This window comes from Pleurodeles waltl, chromosome 10 (assembly GCF_031143425.1).
Source record: "Pleurodeles waltl isolate 20211129_DDA chromosome 10, aPleWal1.hap1.20221129, whole genome shotgun sequence".
Taxonomy (NCBI): Eukaryota; Metazoa; Chordata; class Amphibia; order Caudata; family Salamandridae; genus Pleurodeles; species Pleurodeles waltl.
The window spans coordinates 87,819,456-87,838,030 of NC_090449.1; positions in this window are offsets into that span (position 1 = coordinate 87,819,456).

The window sequence follows — 18,575 nt, forward strand, 5'->3', positions numbered from 1 at the left end:
CAGGTTCCAGGATATCCACAGTCCACAGAGGTTATTGCACAGGGGAAACACCTTCCCAATGAGTAAGACTTGTCGACTGTTGTTAGAAGTGATGATGTTGACAGGTCCCTTAACAGATGTTCAAGAGGTTCATGTTCTAGTCTTGGTGAAGATGATCTTGGATCAGAGGTGCTCTTGGAAAACAGAGCCACACAAGAACCTAGGTGCACACACAGCCATTGTGTAGTCAAATTACCTGCTAAGTTTGATGATTATATTTTGAACTGAGATTATTGTACTTTATTTCCTCTAGCTGCTCCTGTGCCCATTTCCACATCACTCTTCCATTTATTAAATACTTGTGTTTGTTAAGGAAAGTAAATGATGTAGTATGTATATAAATTATTTCACTTTATTGTTTATTTTAATCGTAGTCTCATACCATCTATTTTGCTGTGTTTGCTATTAAGCTGTTTTATGGAACCCAGCTTTCCATGGGCACTGGGTTGGTTCTAGAGTGTTGGCAGATGGTTCATTGCTGGTACTCTGGAACTGGTCAGTGCATGAGGCGGACATAGGTCCATTTGATTAAAGGACTATCCTTTCTCCACTTCCTCGACTCTTCATATTTTCTTATGGCACAGTCGTTACCTCCCTCGTGCTGTAACTGAAAGAACCACATATGTACCATTTCACTCTGAACGAGGTGCAACTTATACACTTAGCAAAATGAATCATTATTTAAATTAACCTATTTTTTACATATTACTATGATCCCTGTTCCCTTCTGTTCCAATCAAACATTCCACCAACCGGCTGAATTTAGTCATTTGGGCAGAAGTACCAAAAATGAACTAAGTAGAATGATAAAAGTGAATTTATTTTCAATAACTGCTAGACTGAGTCAATATGACCTGGCAGGGCAGGCAACAAAGAGAAAGGAGACCTCTTATTTGTCATAACCTTCGAATATTTCAGGCACTCAAGTACTTTTTAACGTAATACTGCTAAAAGCAATTTTGCTTTTATGTGTCAAGGACAGAGACGACATTCTCTCCTCATTGCACAAAGGATAGAACTAAGGCCCTCATTATGACATTGACGGTAAAAAACGCTTACCGCCACGTTAACGGCCGCCAAGATACCGCCGCGGTGGCTAATAGTTCGGCATATAGTGAAACACACACCAAACCAACAGAATACAGCCACATACACAAATCCGCCAGCTGAAAGGTCAGTGGTAAACTGTTGGTACCAACACCTATACCGTTATGCCAACAGAACAACGCTCACCACATCATGACCCACAAATCACCATACCGGACATTCAACGGCGGTAAACCATTGGTGGTGCACACCGCCGTGCTCAGAATGGACACCCAAATACTAAACTACACAACATTGGCCAATTCAAACAACACACACCTGAAACCCATACACACACCACACCCACCCACTCACACCACTATAAAACACACACCCACATTACCCACAACCCTTTACGAATACAAATCATTGCCACCAGACAGACATCAAGACCACTGCAACAAATACACACACACACCCATACATCCATCACAAACTCCACTACACACAACCAATCACACCCCCCAACACCCACACACTTACCCACACCACACAACAACCAAGGCCCTACAAAGGCACCCCGTTTCACAGGTGAGAATTTGAGGGTCATGATGGAGGAAATAGTCAGGTTAGGATCACAGCTGTTTGGAGCACAGGTACAGCAACTATCCATTGCAAGGAAGATGGAGCTATGGCGGAGAATTGTGGACAGGGTGAACGCCGTGGGACAGCATCCAAGAACAAGGGATGACATCAGGAAGAGGTGGAAGGATCTACAGGGGAAGGTACGTTCTGTGGCATCAAGGCACCAGCTCACCATACAGTGGACCGGCGGTGGACCCCAACCTCCTCCCCCACAGCTGACAGCATGGGAGGAGCAAGTCTTGGCATTACTGCATACTGAGGGACGCGCTGTAGTAGCTGGAGCACTGGACACTGGTAAGTCAACATTTACCACTTATCACACCCCATACCTGCATGCCATCACACCACCTCATCCTCACTCCCATCACTCCACTCCATCCCACACACTCACCTACACATATGACTAACCACAATGTCAAGCCCTGCATGCCATACCAATGCATGGACAGCTATCCCAGCCCTGCATGTACACCCATCACCAAAGCATGCACATCATAGGGGAACTACCAATCCCACAATACATCATCATACACAATCAAAGGTGGCAGGGCAAAAGCAACCTTAGAGGGGAAGATAGGGATGTACAACATGTCACATGCATGAAGTATAATACATCACTTACATCCCCACACGTGCCCCAGCCAGTCTCAGTGGAGAGGAGGTACCACGACTATCCAGTCCCCCAACAGAAGATGCCCCCAGTGATGACAGTAACTCTTGACTCCAGATCTGGATCAACAACCTGGCCCATCAGGGACCACTGGTCAGTCGGTCACCCCAGCCCACTCCCAATCCACCACAGAGCCTCCCCCATCGGTTACCAACCCCACAGCACCCACACAGCATACCCACACCTCTGTCCCCAGGACACGTCAATCAGCAGTGTGCCCACCTATACAGGGGCCCTAGTCCACACCTCAAACCCAAGACAATCAGGGACCTGGGGTCAGTGGCAGTGGGCACACCATTCAGGGGACAGGGGCACAGGGCAACACGTACACTGGAAGGACCGCTGTGCGACGGGGGGGACAGTTCCAGGGAACCGACTCTCCAGGAGGCACTCACCAATGTCCTGGGGGCCTACCAACAATCCCTGGACCCGATGGGCCAGATCCTGAACAACATGCAGGAGAACAAGCGGCTGCAGGAGGAACACCATCAGGAGATCAGGGAGGACTTGCAGGCCCTCAACATCACCATGAGCTCCATAGCAGGGGTGCTGGCAGACATGGCCCAACATCATGAGGGAATCGACTGCACAGCAGCAGGCCCCTACCACTAGCCAGTCTATTGACCAGCCCACAACATCCACTGCAGCCACTCGACCCACAGGCCACCAGCACCCTTCCCCCTCCAGAAGGTGAACCACCTCCCAAATGTTCCGGACATAAGCCAGAGACACTTGCCAAGACCAAGGCCACCACCAGGAAATGAGACTCTCCTTATTGTCCCCCTTGTGTCCCACCCTATCACCTTGTCCACTTGGAACTGCCATTGCTCCCTTTCCTATAGCACAGACTGGAACAGAACCATGGACTTTCCTCCACCATCACCCCATTCCATTGCACTTTACCCTCAATTTTAAAGCACTACAATAAACACCCTTGAACACAATTTGAGGAACACTGTTTTATGTGTCTTAAATGTGCATTTGTGGGAACAGTCACATCGAGTGCAAATGATCTGAACACTGTGATAACTAACAAATTTTGAGCTGGAACTGTCTGTAATGATCATATCAGGAAAATGTTGTCATATCACCAACATCTGTAAATGAGAAGCCATAGGTGACAGTAAGTTGAGATTAAAAGGAAGTGGATGCCATCATGGCACAGACACACAAATAAATTAATAGTCAGAGTAATGGTCGGTTCCATTGTCTCACCTGTTTGTCATTGGAAGTATTGTTGTATAACTGATGTTCTGTTGTCCTCATCCTCTGCCTCCTCATCCTCACTGTCCTCAGGATCCACTGCTGGCACAGGGTCATATCCAGTCCCCTCATCCTGAAGAAAAGGCACATGTCATCTGAGGGCCAGGTTGTGAGGCATGCAGCATGCCACTACTATCTGGCAGACCTTTCCGGGTGAGTAGCATAGGAAGTCACCTGTCAGATGGAGGCACTTGAACCTGGCCTTCAGGAGGCCGAAGGTCCACTCGATTATTCTTCTGGTTCACCCATGTGCCTCATTATAACAATCCTCAGCCCCAGTCCTGGCATTCCTCACAGGGGTCAGCAGCCACAATAGGTTTGGGTAGCCAGAGTCACCTGAAGGTTTTGAGGGACAACTTTTAGCCTTACACAAACCTATGGTGAGAACACCTGAAGGCATACACTGACATACAGTGGATTGGGGATCTGGCTCACCTATTAGCCACACCCTGTACCTCTGTAGTTGGGCCATCACATTTGGGATGCTGCTATTCCTTAGGATGAAGGCATCATGCAGCTACTCAGGATACTTGGCAGTGACGTGGGAGATGTACTGGTCCACCAGGACACAAGTTGCACATTCAGTGAGTGGAAGCTCTTACGATTCCTGAACACCTGTTCATTCTGGTGGGGGGGGGACTAACGCATCAATCGCCCCAATTATATTAGGCATATGGCCCATTGCACAGAATCCTGCCTTCACAGTGGCCAAATCATCCACCTGGGGGAAAGCAATGTAGCTGCACATGTGTTTCACCAGGGCGGACAAGACCCTTGCCAGCACAATAGAAAACATTGGCTGTGACATTCCAGCTGCCAAACCAACTGTCACTTGGAAAGAACCAGTTGCCAGGAAATGGACCACTGATAGCACTTGCACAAGAGGGGGGATCCCAGTCGGATGACGGATAGCTGATATCAGGTCAGGCTCCAATAGGGCACACAGCTCTGTGATTGTGGCTCTGTCCAGTCTATAAGTCAGTATAATGTGCCTGTCCTCTAGTGTAGCCAAGTCCACTAGGGGTCAGAACAAGGGGGTTTGTCTTCTCCCATTCATCTGCAGCGGTAGGTATCTAAGGGGCACAACAGTGAGTAGGCTGTCACAATTTGAACAACGGAACCACAACCTCAGAGTTCATGTTGCATTTATGTTATGGGACAGTGGGAATGACAAGGTATGTGCAAATCTAGGCAGTGACGCAGTAAAGGTTAAACTGATGGATGTCCATCACCATGTTATGTTATGAGCTCTTATATAGCGGATTGCTACCCACAGGCCTCCCATCGCTGAACGGAAGACTTCAAAACACAGGCTACAGACGAGCATCAAAATAGCCAGGTCTTAATTAGGCAAGTAAAGGAATGTTTGTGGCTCATTTGTCGTAAGCCCATCGGCAGGGAGTTGCACAACTTGGCACCAAGGAAGGCCATTGATCTTCCACCCCACTTAGCCTTTTTTGTTAAAGGGATTACGGCAAGGGCCGGGGAGGAGGACCTAAGATATCTAGCAGGAATATCGAAGGAGGCAAAGGTTTGTAAGAGCCGGGGACCATTGTTGTGAAATGAGCGATCTAGTACCTGAAATGATCTTGCCTCTAGAAAAGAGGAGAGCCAGCTGAGAGTCTTACCTGTAATTCCAGTCTCCTTCATTCTTTGACAAAGGATACTATGATCCACAGTGACAAAGGCGGCACTGAGATCCAGAAGAATGATCGCTGAAACCAACCCCTGATCGAGGCATTTCCTGACCTCTTCCGTAATGCCAATCAGTGCTGATTCAATGCTGTGTAGCAGTCTAAAACCCATCTGGGAAGGATGAAGAATATTATTGTCCTCAAGAAAAGTAGAAAGATATGTGTTAACATGTTTTTCCAGTAATCTTGGAGAGAGCGGGCAGCAAGGAAATGGGCCTATAGTTATTGAGCACAGACGCATCTAAATGAGGTTTCTTAAGGAAAGGTTTCACTATGGCCTGTTTCCACTGAGAAGGAATGCTACTGCTAGACAATGACAGATTCAACATGTCAGTCAAAATGGGGGCTATGATGGATTACCCCAGCACTAAGATTGTAGACGGTGCTGGGTCCAGTGGGGAGCCAGTTTTAAGGGTAGCCAAAAATGTTGATACCAGTTCCAAGGAGAGCGGTGGAAACTGCAAGAGCACAGCTGTGTGGCTAGTACATTCCTCACTAGAAGCATGGGTAGTGAGGGTCACCATCAGGAAGGTCGAATAGATGTCTAAGATTTTTTGCTGGAAGAATAGTCCTAGATTATTACTGTGATTGTAAAATGTGTCCACAGATTGAGTATGAGAGTGTGAGTGAGTTATTTCTCTTAGAAGATGAAAGATCTCTTTAGGAGAGTTAGAGCTCTGTTCTATTTTAGTGGCATAATAAGTACTTTGTGCTGATTTTATTTCTGCATGAAACAACCTAATGGCTTTCCTATTTTCATCTTTCAATTAGATATTTTAGTTTTTTCTCCATCTTCTTTCCAGGCACCTGCAATCCCTCTTTAGTAGACATAGGTGAGGGAGAACCAGGGAGCACCTTTTTTAAAATGCCCTCTCACCCTTGACTTATATGGGAGGACAATATCTAAGCTTTTGGTGATCCAATCATTAAATAGCTCCAGGGAACAAGTCATATTTCCCCTTAAGGCAGGTTTCAGGATCTCTAGCGTGCTCATCCAGTCTCTGGCAATAAGCAGATGCCAGCGCCTACAGGGCTGAGATGAAATTTGGGAGGGTTTACCCGCAACCGGAGTGGCCAGGTTAAGGGTGATTAATAAGTGGTCCGACCGAGCCAGAGGAGTCGGGTGAGGCGGTTAGACCAGCGGCATTACATAAACTCGGTTAATAGTATGACCTTTATTGTGTGTAGGTCCTTTGACCAGTTGTATTAGGTCCAGGGCGGCCCTGTCAGATAAGAAGCTTTTAGCAGCAGCCTTGTCTTGACTTTCTGCATAGATGTTGAAGTCGCCAACAACAGTAAAATTTGACTTACTACAAATTAATTCAGTGATTTGCTCAGGAAATGTTTGTAGGAAATGTTGCACTGAGCCTGGGGGACGATATACTAAAGCACCTGAAAAGCTATACTGAGGATTTATTATAATAGTAAAAGACATACTCTCACAGTAGGCAGCTGGAGGGGGTGGAAGGTGACCTTCACTGAATCCTTAAAAATAATAGCGATTTCCCCTCCTTCAGCTGACATGAAATGGTGACCGTCTGTCCTGTATGTAGGGACAGGAGGAAGTGAGGTAACTCCGCCGACGTTGGACGTCATGGTGGAAGGCAGTCTTGCACCGCCGTGCAATTCCTCATTGGATAATATGGGGCTCTATGGAGTACAGTGGCCGATGGGGATCTGCGCCAGTGGTGACGGTGTACACCGTTGCGGACGTGACCGCCATTTTCTATCTGATTCCTCACTTGTTTCCTGACCTTCAACAGGAGAACACCTACACTGCGTGTGCTGCTGTGGCCTGTGTCTGGAACCTACCATGGCCCGTGTAACGGGGTAAGGGCCCCTGCCTTCACTTCGAAGGAGTTGGAGCGATTGGTGGATGGGGTCCTATCCCAGTACAGACTGCTGTATGGGCCTCCAGACCAACAGGTGAGTACACCTTGGGCACGATACATGTGGGAAGGATACATGCAGATGTGTGTGCAAGCATCGTGTCATCGGGGGGGGAATGTCTTGTGGTGGTGTACATGCTGTGCGCCGAGGGATGTGTGTGCCAATGGTGATGGAAACGGGATTGGTGGCCCATATGTGTGACAGGCTGGATTGTATGTGTAAAGGTGTTCTCCCGTCTGTATCGCCTCTGCAGGTCAGTGCCCGTTAACAGAAGGGATTATGGCGTGTCATCACCAAGGACGTGCGGACCCTGGGGGTCTATGGCAGGCTGAGCACCCACTGTCGGAATTAAATGGTAGGACCTGTGATGCTAGGCACGGAAGACAGTGGAGGCCCAGCTGGGGATGGCCTCTCAACAAGGAAGGGGTGCCCATCGGAATCGGACCCCCCTGATGGCCCGCATATAGGTGGTGGCCTCCCCAGAGCTGGATGGGAGTTTGAGGGCATCACAGCAGCCACAAGGGGGTGAGTAAAGTAGGCTTTACAACAATAATTTGTAGGTGGCATGGGATCTGGGTGGTGGGTGGCAGTTAGTGGGTGCCCCTTAATGCCAGGCCAGACATTGCAGTGTGATCCAGCTCCAGGGTAATAGTTGAAAGGGAAAACAAGGTAACCTAGCTAGGTTACATTCCATGTCAGACAGGGCTTAGTGGGTCCCAGGAGGTGTGCAATTGGCGGTGTTTGGCCCTCATCTTGCTGTGGCATCTCCCCAAGTCAATGGCAGTGCAATGCATAGTGCTCAATCCTGATCCCTGTGTGTGGCGGTGCTTTGTATGCCAACTGTGGTGTTGGTGCAGTAATTGACCTAGTGTTCTCTTTCTCTCTGTCCCCTTTAACGTCTGTCATCTTGTTCATGTGTGCATTAGCATCATCTGGCAGAGGAGCAGGGGCACTGGCGGCAGAGGGAGCTGCATCCCACAGGACCCAGGAGGCAGAGTCCACTGACACCGAGGGAACAAGTGGGACGGAGGGCGAGAGGAGCTCCACGGCGGGGACAGGAGGTGACAACACAGACTCAGATACCTCCTCCGATGGAGCCTCCCTGGTGGTGGCGGACACCTCTGTGACCAAAGCAGCTGCAGGTACAGCCGTTACCCCGTACCAGTACCGTCCTCCCAGTAGCCCCTCAGCGAGTTGCCCCTGCCCGCTCACCCAGGAGGGTGGGCATCTCCTGCGCACCAGGCCCCTCAGGCCCTGCCCCAGTGAGCCCTGCTGCCCTGAGTGAGGAGGCTATTGACCTGTGAATGTCATCCACGGGCTGGCATCTTAGATGCAGCAATGCAATGCATTCCTGGAGGACATTCCAGTGGATTGGCGGCCCAACAGCGATCGATTCAGGCTCTGGCCTCCTCTCTGATGGCAGCCATTGTCCCTGTCTCTACCGTCCCCCAACCAACTACCATTTCCCAGTCCCAGTCTTTTCAACCCCAACCCATCCCATGCACACATACAGATGAGCATGCACACAAGACAACACACAAAAGTGGCACAGTCAAACACAGACACCACTCTTCAACACACAAGCACTCACGCAAACACCAGACAGTTGCAGACACAACCACATCCACTGGCTCCACTATCTCCCCCTCCTCCTCCTCCACCTCCCACACAGTCATGTCCACATTCACACCTGCATGCACTGCTTCAACATCGACCACCAGCATCACCACACCAAGCAGCACACACACATCACTAGCAGACACCTCCACAACATCCATTCACGCATCCCCTGTGTCCTTTCCAACCCTGTCTGTCCCCCCTCCTCCTAAAGGTCACAAACGCAAGCACTCAGACACCTAACAGCCATCCACCTCACATCAGTACACTTCCCATGCACCTGCACCCAAGTCCAACAGACGTATTCCTCCAACAACCATTCCCTCAACCTCCACTCCCATCCCTCCTCCCTTTTCCTGTCCCTTGCCCCTAAAAAGCTTTTCCTTGCCCAACTTGACCTCTTCCCTCCACCTCCACCCCATCCTGCCCGTAAGAGCAGAGTCCCGAGACTCAGCCCAGCACCTCAGCCAAACAGTCCAGGCAGGCAGTGGATTTACCTCCTAGTCGTGGAGTCAAGACAGTGATGGATTCCACTTCACCAGCCAGGAAGAGTAAGGATCCCACAGCCACTGACATGAAGGGGAAGAAGCCCTCGACTCCTGCCATGAAGGGGAAGGAGGCCGCATCTCCTGCCATGAAGGGGAAGGAGGCCTCACCTCCTGCCATGAAGGGGAAGAAGCCCTCGACTCCTGCCATGAAGGGGAAGAAGCCCTTGACTCCTGCCATAAAGGGGAAGGAGCCCACACCTCCTGCCATGAAGGTGAAGAAGCCCTCGACATCTGCCATGAAGGGGAACAAGCCCTCGACTCCAGCAGAGGCTGGCAGGATGACACCACCACCAGTGGTCACAGAGCCCTCACCTCCAGCTGAGGCAGTGCTGCCCAGGAGGCACCTTTACCTGCTGACACAGTGCAGCCCTCACCTCCAGCAGAGGCTGACAGGATGACACCACCACCACTACCAGTGGTCACAGAGCCCTCACCTCCAGCTGAGGCAGTGCAGCCTACTCCTCCTGCAGACGCTGCACCTTCACCTGCTGAGACAGTGCAGCCCTCATCTCCAGCAGAGGCTGCCCAGGAGGCACCTTCACCTGCTGACATAGTGCAGCCCTCACCTCCAGATGAGACAGTGCAGCCCTCACCTCCAGTAGAGGGCATGTAGGCTACCCTCCTGGGACTCTTGTACAAGGATCCCCCTCCAGAACCAGTGGGCAAGTCACCCACCTAAGAGACTGTGTTATTGCACTCCCCAGCACAGAGAAATGGGCAAGGAGCCCTCTCCAGAATCAGTGGGCAAGTCACCCATCTGAGAGGATGTGTCCTTGCACTCCCCAGCACAGAGAAATTGTCATGGAGCCCCCTCCAGAACCAGTGGGCAAGTCACCCACCTGAGAGACTGTGGCCTTGCACTCCCCAGCACAGAGAAATTGGCATGGAGCCCCCTCCAGAAGCAGTGGGAAAGTTCCCGAATTTGGCTGAGGTCCCCCCACCCCTCATCCCCCTATGGTGCCTGCCCACTTGCAAAATGATGCCCCTGCAGAGTTCTGTGCAGTTGATGTCAGGAGACAAGTTGGGCCTTGGACTGTGCCCTCTGGCCATGTGGGTCCTTTGTACTTTGGACTGGGCAGTGGCCCTTTGTGGACAATTGTACATATCAGGTTCATGTGGTGGCTTTTCCCTTGCTATTACATTTTCAGTATTTCTCCTTGTTTCATTGTGCTGTGTGTCATGTGCGATTGGTTTACGTCTGCAGCTGGTTGTGTTTATGGTGTGTGTGAATGGTGTGTGTTATGCATGTGTATGTCACTCTTGTTTTCCTCCCTTCCTCCCTTGTGTGCTAGGTGGCTGTCCTCACTGTTGTCATCTTTGTTGTTTTGGGTGTTCCAGGTGAAGCATGACATAGATGAGCATCGGGAAAACTTGAAGTTCCGGTTCCATGGCGGCAGCGGAGTCCTCTGTGTACTTCTTGGTGAGTATTTTGTTTTCTGTGTTCTGTTTCCACTAGGCTTGGAATGGCGTTGGCACCGCCCCGGAACTCCTGGTGGATTTCAGTGTCATAATATGGTGGGCGGTACTTTGTCTTCAGCCTGGCTGTTGATGCGACCCTGGTGGATGGTGTGGTACATTGGCTGTCTATGGGAGTTCTCACCGCCATGGTTATAATTTGGTGGTAATTACCGCTGGCCTATTGGCAGCATTTCTGCCACTATATCACTTACAGCCAGTGTCATGATGAGGGCCTAAGTGTCCTCTTCTCAGCCCTCAAACTTTATTTTGTCACTGATAACGGGCCCACACACAAAATTGGTTCATGAAGATGAAAGCTTAGGCTTTCTACGGGAAATATTTTCTAGTGACTTGCTCACCTATGGCAAAAAATTTACCATGTTCCACTAGAGATGTTAACACAGGAGCTTCAGTAAGTGGGCTCTTTTACATTTACACTTTATGTCTCTCCCTTAAGCCATGATTTTGGAACTCTGTTGTGGAGTCATAGCAGGAAGGCATGTAAGTTATTCCCACAAAGGTATTTGAGATGCTAGTGTTTCAAAGCTCCTTTTAGCATTTCCATATGCCATTGAACTAAAACTAACATGATCGCTGCATTTCACAGAATGTCAGGTAAGTCAGTTTTGTCCATTGATTGCTGTTCCTATGAAGATGGTCTGTATCACTGGGCATATTTAGGAGCCCCTTGCACCGAAGTTGAGGCACTTTTTGTGATGCAACGGCGGGGCACTCCTTGCAACCACATATCTGAGGCCAGGCAAAGCCACTTTGCATGGATTTAGATGGCCTCATGAATATGGAATAAGGCAAGGCAGCACAAATCGGGGATTGCAAAGTGAGGCGTTTCATGGGCATTGTGCTGGGTGTTTCCATGTAACATCATGGGTGTTTGATGCATCCTCAGATTTACCAACCGTGGTGAACCTGAAGATGCATCAAAACCCTAACCCACCACAGGTGAGGCTCAACGAGGGGAAATATCTTCATTTCTCCTTGTTTTTTCCTATTTATATGTGTGCTGCATTCTGCAGCACACAAAGCGGGGGAAAAAAGCCTCACAGGAATTCTTTTATTGAGAAAGGTGCCTCTTCATGCACAAAACAATTTTGCAGACAACACAGACACCCTTGCACCATGGTGCAAGGGTGCCTGCATTGGCGTTAAGCAGCCCGTTATGCGCCAGAGCGGGAGGAAAGGACAGGAATGCACCATATTACTTAAATAAAGCAGATTCCTGTCCTTTCCAAGTGATGCAATGCAGCTCAGCAAAGTGACCTGATGTGCTGCACTGCACCACTTTTTGGTAAATCTGGCCCTAAATTCAGATTTTCGTGCAATTACTTAAAAAAAATTTGCAAAGCAATTGTTCCTAACCAAAGACATACAGTTCAGTGTCATCCTTATTAATGGCTTCCCTTTGCCAAGGGCTGAAAATGCTTATGATTTACATTTTGTAAATGTGCAAGTCAAATTTATCTGAAAGTCAAATAGCCAAAATAATGGCAGAAGTAAATTGATCTGAACGAGAAAACGTCAGGACCTAGAAAATCTACTCTTGTAACAACAGTGGATCCACAACTCAGTGGCAGAGGGGTCCCAGAGATACAGGGGGTCATTTCAGCACAGTACACTTACTGGGTCTGAAAGGTGTTAGGTGGTGGGCCAGGGGAGGGGGACCTCTCCATGTACTGTGCAGAAGGAGGGCTCTCAAGTTTTGTTACACTACTGCCTCACGTAGATAAGAATCTTGCTAACTTGGCCTGGCGTTCATGGAAGAGTGCAATACACAGTAACCTAGAGAGGAATTTTGGGGTCATTTGACACCCCAAGCTAAATTCTTCAAAATAAGAGAAAGCTCATTAACTGATAAGGCAAATGCATCAGAGTTCAGGAAAACTGTCTTTAAGAAATATGAGTTTTGTTCAATAGAGCAATAGAAGAATGGAGGCTGTAGTCGAAGAAGAGGTGAAAGAAATTTATGGAAATTGATGGGTTAATTGTAGGAATTTTGATATAGTACATAGGCAGTAAACTTTGGAAAATGTGGGACAGGGATTAAATTTAAGGATTAGAACATGACTGAATTTTGTTTGCTCATGGGTAGATCACCTGATCTCAATGTGCCTAAAAACTGTGTGAAGTTTAAGCATGTATACATTTGCTTCATGTACACAATCTACTAGTGCAATCTAGTATTGTTTTTGCTAGGTAGCTAAGATTATGCTTTATAAATAAATATATAGTGGGTAAATTACAAAACGTAATAGCTACTCTACTCTCCAAGAAAGTTGACTGAATTAATATACAAAGTGCATGATCTACTCCACCTCCCCAACTGGACTGCCATGTACCATATTGTGAGTTCAGTGTTGGCCCTAGGGTGATCTATGTGACTTCTCAGGAGCCCCCCTAAATCTGCTCCCAAGATGACTCCTGTGAAGGATCTGGAACTTTGGCGCACTGCCACATTTTTCATGCTGCTATACACTAAATGGCTTTGTTTTTCATAAACAAACTCCCAAAGCGGAAATTTGTTTCTGAAAAACAAAATGCTACTATCCCTCAAACCCTGGGAGATCATATTTTTTATATTTGTTTTAGTTTTTCGGTTTATCACTGGTAGGTAAAACTTGGCTGTGACTTACAGGAAAAAGGGCAGAAGACCATCTTCTGTATATATGGTGGGTGGTCTGATACCACTGGGTGTGCTGAGTAATTATTCTTATGACAGAGCCAGAGGAAGCACTGCTGCCAGGAAACTGACTCAAATAGATTCGACAGACTGACATTCGGGGATATTCACACAATTGCCCTTTTAGAATCGCAAAATGTGACATGCTATGCGTTCTAGGTCCCAGATAGAGATTTTTTTTTTTTTTAGTATTCATTCGTTTCCATTTTTGCAATTCATTTTTAATCACAAATAGTGAATTAGTGTTTGTCAATTGTGTAAGTCACATTGTCTGCGAACGATGACATCACGGACCCAGGAAATATCTCAGAATTATTCATTCTCACCCTAGACGAGGAGCAGATCTGTGCAGCTCTTAAACAATAATTGACAGAGAAGAACATGTCCACACAGGAGCACAGGAGGAAGTCAGCATTATCTGTCTCCTAGCTTTTCTATTGCATGATACACGTACGTTTACTACTTAATAGTAAATATGGAAGGGACCAAAGAGAGTGGCTTGATAAAGGGGCAAGCATACTACTAAATAGGAGAGCATCCGGGAGTGGGGGATTGAGTGCTTGGGGAGGGACATGCACTCACACACAAAAGAGTAAGCCCATTGCTATCCACAGACTGTATCTCTGTAGTTACTAAGCCAAAAGGGACCCAAAACAGTAGCTTAATACTCAATTTCAGACTCAGAGTAGGTCCAGTATCACAAATGAGCCAAACACAAATGCTGCAACACCCTCCAACAGAAAACAATGGAAGTAAAGACCTAAAATAAAACTCCATAGAAATAATGTTAAATAAGATTCAATTATTTTAAAAAGTTAAAACTACAAATATATATAAGTTCATGTTAAAAATGTAAAAATAAAACTATTATTATTTATAAAATATGTAAATTCATGTCACATTATTTTTTATTGAAATAGACTTTCATTATTTCTGAATGTTCCTTTTAATAATTATGAGTGCATATTAAGACTATTTTACTTGACATAGGAATTTATTTTTTTATTTAAATTTCAGAAAGAACATTTTTATTTAGTTTAATATATGCAAAATACTTATTTAATTAAAAAGAAAGTGAATAGTGCTATAATATGTTTATTTTGTTCCACATCTGAAATAAAGAGATAATGTTAATTTACATTCATATTTAACACAACTATGTATAATTTAAATGTTTTAGTAAAAATAAATGTTTTTGCTATACTTTTCGATAGAGAGACTCCAAGTGGGGAGAGATTTGCGATGAAAAAGTATAGGGAAATGTAAAGTTTATAAAAACATGGGCGTAAAAATATGTGTTTTTGAGACCCAAGACGAATAGATCAACACCCAGAGCTGATAGATGGATGATTTATATCAATGACACTATGTTAACTGTCTTTGACATTAAAAAAAAAATCATGTCCCAACCTTGTCTTAGTTCCTATAAAGGCTTCTTTCTTGGAAGAAGGGTTGAGTTCATTCCTGTACGCATTTATTTGTGAGGCACAACCGCAATCACATTCTTTTAGAGTTAACCTTGCACTCCATTTGTTAGAACTTCCCCATTCAAATGATCTTTCTATAGAAGAATTTGGTGGAAAAACAATGTTGGTGGTAAGGTTTTCAATTTTAGTCGATAAGCTCTCTCTAATATTTGCAGTACTCATTGATCTTTGATGTGTCTTTTCCAATAGTGAAATGAATAAAGCAAACTCTCTCCGGGTATACTGAATCTCCGTATAGTCAGGCTTTCAGGAAATGTGAAGGGACTTTTGGTCTTGCAAGTTGGGATTTGCCTGCAGGAAACAATCCCTGATCCTGAGTCAGCCCTCAAAACGTTTGACTTTGCTGCTGATGTCCCTTCGGCAAAGGAAAGATCTAGATTTTTGTTGTTGTGATTTAGATGGTCGTAACAGGTTTTTTTTCTCTGCTGTTCATTTGATCTTCTGAAGACCAAATAGCTCAATATCTAAAAGGAAGGTAGGATGTCAGCAACTGTTGTGCAACATCATGCTTCCATGGGTAAAACCGTAGGCATCCTTTATCTGTTGTTCAAGCCCCTGACTTGTGGCCTTATTACGAGGCTGGCGGTCTGAAGACTGCCAGCCTGACGGTGGCGAACAGACCACGGCAGCTGGGGAAGTCTGATTGCCACATTACAAGGTTTGCAGGCAGAACTGCCAACCTACAGCCATCCCTGCCAGGATTAGGGATACCGGTGGGCTGATGGCAGTCCTGGTTGTAATCAGCCAAGGCGACGCTGAACTCAGCGTCGCCCTGTTCATTACAATGTTGTTCTCTGTCACCCTTTTCATAGCGGTCGGACCTCCATGAAAAGGCTAGTGGAGAACAAGTGCTGGGGCCATAAGGCAGCCCCATGACTACCCATGCCAATGGCATGGGCAGTGCAGGGGTCCCCCCACCAAGCACCCCTCGAAATGTGCATTGTCTACTGTGCAGACAGTGTGCATTTTGAGGTTGCTGGTGCCCCCTGCGTGCAGCAGCATTGCCAACGACTCTATTAAGCTGCAGCACCTTTTCCACTGGTCTGACTGGTGGAAACCTTGGTTTCAGCCCATCAGCCCAATGGGAAAGTCACAAAGGGGCCAGCGGGGAGTTTCGAGGACGGATGTTTCCGTCTGCCAGACTCATAATCAGCCCCTTGGTGGCTAGCCAATCAAAAGCCTTGTCTGATAAAAGATTACCATGAACTGCATTGTATCGAGGTGTTACTTGCTGTCACCACCTTATTGAAACTTCTCATACAAAGTTTAAAAGTATTTGAACACTTCTTGCCAAGCTTATGCAGCAGAAGTTGCTGTAAAGGAGGCAAAAATAGGCTCTTTGTGGAGCTCCAAAAACTACGTTGCCTAACCCGTCTGACAATTAAGAGTCTTCGGCATACTGCGGTAATTTTATATAAAAATCTTTAAAGGGAACCAATTGCATAACAATCTAGGAAACCTCATTCTGTAATTTCTTTCAATGTTCGCAAGAGAAAATGATTTATTCCTTTATGTAGCATTAGGGCATCCAGAGCACTTTGATCATAGGATTTGACAAGTCATCTGTACCTCCTGATGGCTTCACCCTGGAAAAATCTGATTTTTCTTTGATATGATTGATAACATTTGTTTCTAGGTGGCCATGAGTCAGATTCCTTCTCATCAATTTTATATATATGGTTGTCTTCTGGCATTGTAGGGCAGTCGCTACCTCCCAGTCAGCCAATGTCTGCAAATCATCTGGGAACAAACAAAGAATTTGTTCTTGGTTTTCAGGAGATGTGATTGATTCCTCTATGTTTTATCTTTTCTTGCTACACTTCCTTTCTTCCATTGTTATTGCAGTTTGAAAGTAATAATTCTGCTAGACCAACATTCAGCTGCTAAGGACATCAGGTTAAATTCATTTTGAGAAAGCATTAGCACATATTACACACTTATGAGATTATTACAAAATTTGTACATGAACAACCCTGCTTCCCATTAAAAAAATAAAGGTCCAAAAAGACTCAGTAGGTACATGATAGCTATAAACTGCAATGGAAAATATGAGGATTTTAGGAAGTGTTCTTTTACTTGTAGCAGTGAAAGGCATGGAAGTCAAGTTCCAAGGTAAATGACTTTGTGATTTTCAACAGCAATAGGAGGTTCATAATTTCCAAGAGACTCTGATGCAATTTAGATTATTGGGTATACTGCCTTATCTGCCCATGTAATACATTAAACAAAGGGAGCACAGTACTCACATTGATAATAAAAGAATTCTAGAGCATTAACAGGCTATCAGAAATCAAAATGTACAATACCCTGTGGTCAGGCACTTCAATAGGGTAAAGAAGCAAACCACAAATCTGTTGAGATTCTTTGCCATTGACAGAATTCCTGAGAATGTAAGAGGGGTAAACAGAACATTAGATCTTCTCAGATTGGAATCATGATATATTATAGATTTTGATACTCTGACACCTTCAGGGCTTACGTCAGGCAAATAATTTGACATACATCTAGGGTAAACTCACTCAGGTCTTATTAGATTGTCCTTCAACCATGGGTAGAGCGGTCACTTGAGCAAAATGAGATTAAGACAGTTACCGACTTCCCAGAGATTTATTCAATTGGTAATGTATAACACCTTCGTCTCCTCATCAATCTGTGTAGAGGTTTTAGCCTTCATTCAACTATGTTATGAATAACCCATGTTTTGTATTTTTCCCCACAGGAGTACTTGGCGGAACATGGGGGTGGTGCACCAAGTAATTCCCTTTTTCAGTGTGGATGGGACAATGGACATGGTGTTAGTGATAATCCTAAAGCTAGGTGGTTTGATTAGGGTAGTCATAGCATGTTGTAGTTGGAACTGACTTCAAGGCATTCAGTTGACAGATTGTACATTTGATGAGTGTTTCCCAGCCCACTGAGGCAATTGTTTAAAATACTCTATGGAACACAAATTCACATGATGAGTTTTTTTCAGTCCACTAGGGCTATTTCTTCTAACACCACTCTGGACTTATCTTCAGAAACTCATACCCACAGATATGGTTTAAAACATGTGGGCCCACTGAGGTGGCATTGTTACTATAATATCATTTTCCAGCCTGCATGGGCTGCTAGGTGGCACTGCACATAGTAAGTGATTTATCTTAGGTAGGCACCCTTATTAGTAAGATATAGCTCAATGCCAGGGAAAACCTACAAATCTATCAGAGGCACATTTCATTAAGTTAATTAGTTTTTTTACTGAAATTTATTTTGGACACAACTTGTGAATTACAAATTATATTTTTGTTACTGGATGCATTTTACTTTATGTTCATGTGTCCAACAATTCTTGATGACACAATGCTGTCTTTAAGGTACAAATTATTCTTTAGGAAAATGCTTTCATGTCAATTCCCACCATTTAAAGATCTTTGCAGCAGTCACGGGAATGAAGGGAGTGATATATTCTTGTTATCCTTCACCTAGAGCAATGATATTGAGTTTATGTATGCACAACCAGCAAGCTCTAGACCTGTTATCAAGGCTACACCTGAAACTCAT